Genomic DNA, 6000 nt, shown 5'->3' with positions numbered 1-6000 from the left:
GTCATGATCTCAGGGTCCTGGGATCAAGTGCCTGCATTCAGCTCCCTGCTCAGTGGGGAGTCTGCTTCTCCCTCTTCCTCTGTACCTGCTCCTGCTGTCTCTCTCTCTCTCTCTCTTTCCCTCTCTTTCTCTCTCTCTCTCCCTTGTGTGTGCTCTCTCTCTCCCATAAATAAATAATGAAAGAAGAAAAAAGAAAGGCCAGTACCTTAGTCCTCTTGGGCTACCATAGCAAAAACCAGTGGTAGGTGGTTTAAACAACAAACGTTTCTTTCTCACAGTCCTGGAGACCGGGAATTCTAACATCAGAGCAACAACAGATTTGGTGTCTGGTGAGGTGTCCGACCTACTTCCTGTTCGTGGATGGCCATCTTCTCACTGCAACCTCCTATAGTGAAAGGGGAGGGTTCTCACTGAGGTCTCTTTTATAAAGACACTAATCCCATTCCCAAAGGTTTTGCCCTTAAGACTTAATCATCTCCCAAAGGCCCCAACCTCCTAATGTCATCACATCGGGGATTAGGATTTCAGCATATGGATTTGGTGGTGGTGGTGGGGGGAACACAAACAATCTGTAGCAGCCAGGATCCCAGAGAGAAGGGAAGGACACGAAGGAGGATCTGGCATTCTGTACCCAGTCCTCCCCTTGAGGCATCTGCTTACTCCTAAGACCCTTGAGGCCAAGAGTCTAAGAAGCCAAGTACAAAGTACTAAGACACCGGAGAGCCCATGAAGCTTCTGGAAGTCTCACATCCTGGGGAGACAGCACTTAACTGTTCAGGGCTACCTACAAGGCCAGAACTTGAGGGGCAAGATTTCAGAGAGAAGGGAAACATACTAAAGTGAGCCCGACATTCTTTGAGGCATTTGACACAGTGCCCTTCCTCTCTGTGTAAAGATACAGCAAGGTTGAAAGCAAAAGGATGGAAAAGGTATACCATGCAACCGTTATTAACCAAAAGAAAGCTGGCGTAGCTACCACAATAGCAGATAAAGTGGACTTAAGGCTAAGAAGCCTTATGAAAGACAAAGGACATTTGACAAAAAGGGCCAGTCTACTGGGAAAGTAAGAGAACTCTACATGTATATAATAACACAGCTCAAAATACCAAGCAAAACAATGACAAAAAAAAAAGAGGAAACAGACAAATCCATAATCTTGGTGAGGACTTTTAACCTGATTTCCTCATTTTTAAAGATCCAAGGCCACCAGCAAGCCTCTGGACCACCCTTTCCCAAATACATATGTTCTGGCAAGCAGGGATCATATCCAAGGGGATTCCCAGGAATGAAAAACGTGGGCATGAGTGGTTCATTTGGAAAATTAAATCATTTGTATAATTTCTGTGTTGTTAGTTACTTTCCTCCATAACTGATAGAAAAAAAACAGGCAAAAAGAATGAGGCACAATATAGCAGATTTGAACCACACAAACAACAAAAGTAACACACACACACATATACACTATAACTGTACATGAGATATTTATCAAAATTTAAAAATTCTGGGCCATAAAGCACATCAATACAAATTTCAAACAATTGAAATCACTTAGAATATGTTCCCTGATCATAGTTCAATTAAGCTAGAAATGAATTTTTTTAAAGATTTTATTTACTTATTCATGAGAGACACAGAGAGCGAGAGAGAGAGGCAGAGACACAGGCAGAGGGAGAAACAGGCTCCATGCAGGGAGCCCGACGTGGGACTCGATCCCGGGACTCCAGGATCACACCCTGGGCTGAAGGCGGCACTAAACCGCTGAGCCACCCGGGCTGCCCACTAGCAGTGAATTTTAAAATATGTATAACTATGTGCAGCTGAGTTGTTCAGTCAGTTAGGCATCTGGCTCTTGGTTTTGGCCCATCCGGCTCGTGGGTTGTAGGATCTGGCTGGTTGGGCTCTACACTTAGTAGGGAGTCTGCTTGAAAAAGTCTCTCTCCCCACCCCAAAAAAAGAGAAAAATTCTCTCCTTTCACCCCTCCTCCCTCTCCCTCTCTCTCAAATAAATATTTACAAAAATAAAAATATGTATAACTAGAAAATCATCAAATACTTGGAAATTAAATATTAGACTTCTAAATAAAGCTTACGTAAAAAGGAGAAATCACAGTAAAAATTCGAAAATACTTTGGCCCAAGTGACAATGAATGAAGATATTTCATAGCAAAAGTTGTAGGACACAGCGAGAGCCAGGCTTTATGTGGAAATTCATAGCCTCAAATTCATAAACTAAAAATTAAAACTGAAAGTCGGTAATTCATCTCAAGATGGGAAAACACAGCAAATTAAAGTCCCAGTCAAAGGAAGGAAATTGTAAAGACAATCAAAAGAACATTTGCATACAATGGAGAAACTCTCTACAAAGCCCAAGGCAGTTCTTTGAAGCAGCGGCAGAGTCTGGACCTAAACCCGGGCTTTGACCTCAGCCTCCTTCAGGGGCCTCGGCTATTGTGTGCAGCCCACCCTTGGCAGCTCTGTGGGGATGTGACCAGCAGGTGGGAAGGCCACTTGGGGAGTACCATAGGGGGCCAGGGGTGGGGGTGGCAGTGTGACTTGGTGCCCAGTAATAACACAGCACCCCAGAGGTCACCGGGCTCACTTTCTGGAAGCTTCAACAATCAAGGAAGGAGTCCCTCCAACTGCCAGGGGCTCTTTCATCAAAAGCTTTTTTTTTTTTTTTTTTTTTTTTTTTTTAGCTCCCTTCTCTGAAAGTAACTACAGTATCAGATGGTTGTGGAATAAAATCTTCATGGCTCTCTACCAGCTTGGATTTTCACACAGGTTACTCCATTTAACAACAGTGGTCCCCTGCCACCACGTCCCATCAGGGGTCAGGAGTGGCACCAGGCTGAGGGCTCGGAGATGCCTCCCTCCCGGGGTTGGGAAACTCAGGCAGTGTTAGTTGCAGGCCTCTGGGAAGCTTCCCCTGGAGTTCATGCTCCCCCGATTTTCATCCAGCCAAGGAATCCAAGTGACTGTCGCAGAGAGAAAGGGAATTCTCATTTATTGAGTGCCTACTGTGTGCCAGAGACTTGAAATTAATTAATCCCACTCAATCCTGGCAACAGCCCCTCTGGGCTGGGCACATCTTCCAGGGAAGAAATTCAAAGGGCAAAGTGGTTAAGCAGGCCCCTGCCAACCAACGGTCAGGGAGCTTTAACTGGCAGCTTTATTTTTCTCTTATGCCAAAGCTCCCTTTCTTGAGAGACAGGTAAGCAAAATATTTAAGAGAATGGGTGGTGCAGAGTTAGACCTAGATTCCCGCCGGACGGGGTCTCCCACTTAAACGGCCGTGACCCCGGGCAAGTGAGCGGGCCTGGCGGGAGCCCAATGCCAGAACCTCCAACTGGGAGCTGCTGGGACGATGGAATGGGCTGATCAGACAAGTGCTCGACGCAGGGCTGGTGCCTCCGGTTAGTGGGCCCGCTCCTCTTCCTCCCATCTCGGTTTCTATGGTTATCGCGCTGCCTTAGCCGCCTCCGCCTCTGTCTGTCCCCGGGGCTGACCCGATGGCTGCACCAGCTTCACCGGCTGCCATTCTAAAAGAGCCCAACTCGCCAGCCACAAGAAGAAATGAGGAAGTTACAGCTGGTGGTGAAGCTAGGGCCTCAGCAGTCAGGCCCCGTGGGTTTTGTTTTGACCACTGAGTCACAGAGTTTCCAACGATCACACGGAACATTGGCAGGCTCCCCTGTTATTCCTCGGGGGTAAAGCTATCAACAAAAGCTCCTGTGCAGCCCATGAAAATTCACAACCTGCTTTAAAATCTCCTCGGGGAGTGGGGGTTGAGGTGGAGGGAAGGCTTAGGAACCGCAATTAGCAATTTTTCTTGATGGGATCATTTCATTTTTCCATCAGGCTTTCCTTCATCAGAGACACACAGGGAAAGGCAGAGACATAGCCAGAGGGAGAGGCAGGCCCCCTGTGAGGATCCTGATGCGGGACTCGATCCCGGGACCCCAGGATCACAACTGAGCAGAAGGCAGAGATGCTCAACCACTGAGCCACTGAGCCACCCAAGTGCCCCTCAGGCTTTCCTTTTAACTTGTCACCGTCCCAGCTGGTCTTCTGGTAGATTTGTACAGAATGGCCCCTACGCAGATTATGGAAATAATCTCAAAGGGTCAGAAATGAGTCCAGTGGCCGTGTACTGGAGAGGTTCGGGTGTCTGTCAGATGAATGTGTGAATGGACTGGTAGGAATCCGTGCAGCTGTTCATTGCCTCCGCAGCACTGGGATGCAAAATCTAATTTATTCTCAGCTTTGGCCTTCTGCTTGGCCCGTGGGCTTCCCGTGTGTCAGAAGCAGCAGGCCCCATGCTGGAGAGACTTCCCAGCTCTGCTCCTGGTAGTGGTGGGTGAGCAAGGTGCTGGAGCTCGCAGTCTGTGCCAAAACTCTGAGTCTGTGCTGGCCTTGGCCCTTTTACACTCATCACGACTATGACTATTCAATTCGGTGGCCGAGTTCCTTGACTGGTCCATCACGGGGCACAGAAACTGGCACACAGAGGACACTTGATGAACACCAGCTGAACGAATGAATGAATGGAGAATGAATGAACCACGTACTCCCTCACAAACCAGTGCTTGGAGCTGGGAGGTGTTACAGATTCCAGTTTAGTATAATCTGTCTCTTTCCACTTCTCTTCCCCTTTCCTAGACCTCACCTCCCCGGCAGGCTGAGACGTACGTCTCTAGTCCGCTGGACTGAGGTTACGAAATGCCAGTGTTAGTGTGAGGCGGGGTCCCTCGGGGACCTCACGCCCCACCCCATCCGCCCAGGGGTGTTCACAGGCTCCCCTTGCAATTCCCCGGGTGCAGAGTCAGGGAGGCAAGCGGCCTCCTATCCCGTCCACACGGTGATTCATCTCCCCTTAATGTTGCCTCGTCCCGTGCGAGTGGAAATCTGGCTGCGAGAGCCTCGGCTGGCAGAGCCGCCTCCTAGAAACCAAACACACATCTGGCAGAGCTCACTCGTTCCCATCTCCCACGGAGAGGGGCAGATTATCTAAATGCTGATGAAGTCATGAGCTGTTGGTATGGCGACATTTCACTCTGAAGCTCCACAGATCCAGGGAGCCTCAAAGAGATGACATTTCTTTTCATTCTGTACCTTTCTTTTCATTTCTCCCACAGGGACAGAGATGGCCAGAAGGCAGGGAAAAACTCAGATGAAAAGTGGTGGTCTAGAATGGCGAGTGTCCCAAGAAGCCGGGCTGAGGGAGGGGCCGGCTGACCCCCGGGGGCAGATTCCAAGGGCAGCCTTAATGCTTCAAGCCTGTACCCAGGCAACTGCTGGTGTGGGAGTGCACACACACACACACACACACACACATACACACACTCATCACTCATGCAGGCACAGACTTCTAGAGCTCCCAGGTACATGGGCATCCTGTTCCTGCCAAAGAATGTTCAGGAAGCTACCTGCCTTACCTCTGAAAGGCTTTCTTCCCCGCTGCTTTTGTGGCTCTTCTGACATGATTACAAACGCAAGCTGGTTAGGAATGCTACACAGTAGAGGTGTCCCCGCTCGGATCCCCTGCTGTGGGCTGGGAGGACTGGCTCCAGCCAACTGGAGCACCGGCCCCACCCCGGGCAGCCCACAGTCAATAACCAACTGAAAATGGGGGCATAAAAAGCTGACCCCCTTGCTTCAAGGCGGGACAGCTCTGGTGTCATTTCTACTCCAAGAGTCACTTTGGAAGTAGGCTAACGCTGGACTCCAGCTGGACCACGTCCTCGCTTAGCTCCTCCTGCCTTGTCTAGCTTCCTGCCCTCTCCATCTCTGGAGAATACTGTCCCAATGAACTTGAGGAAGAACCTCTGTCTCAGGCACTGCCTCTAGGGTTCAAGACTTAAGAGAGGCACTAATACAACCACCGCACACATGGCACGTGCCACGTGCCAGGAGTTCTAAGTGCTTCATGTGTATTATCCCATTGAGTCCTTACAAGTCTACCCCTGTGAGGCCGAGGTGACCAACATCTCCACTTGGCAG

At 49.4% G+C, this 6000-nt stretch overlaps 1 long non-coding RNA gene across 1 annotated transcript in view; it reads right to left on the bottom strand.

Moving 5' to 3' along the window:
- Positions 1-229: 229 nt before the first annotated feature.
- Positions 230-6000, bottom strand: part of LOC121483585 — a 29142-nt gene continuing 23371 nt past the window's right edge. The window contains exon 3 of the long non-coding RNA XR_005985749.1: positions 230-385. This is a non-coding gene — a long non-coding RNA (uncharacterized LOC121483585). The remainder of the gene's footprint in view (positions 386-6000) is intronic.

The sequence above is a fragment of the Vulpes lagopus genome, chromosome X, assembly GCF_018345385.1.
Source record: "Vulpes lagopus strain Blue_001 chromosome X, ASM1834538v1, whole genome shotgun sequence".
Taxonomy (NCBI): domain Eukaryota; kingdom Metazoa; phylum Chordata; class Mammalia; order Carnivora; family Canidae; genus Vulpes; species Vulpes lagopus.
The sequence above is the reverse complement of the archived record's forward strand: the minus strand, read 5'-3'. Positions and strand labels throughout refer to the sequence as shown.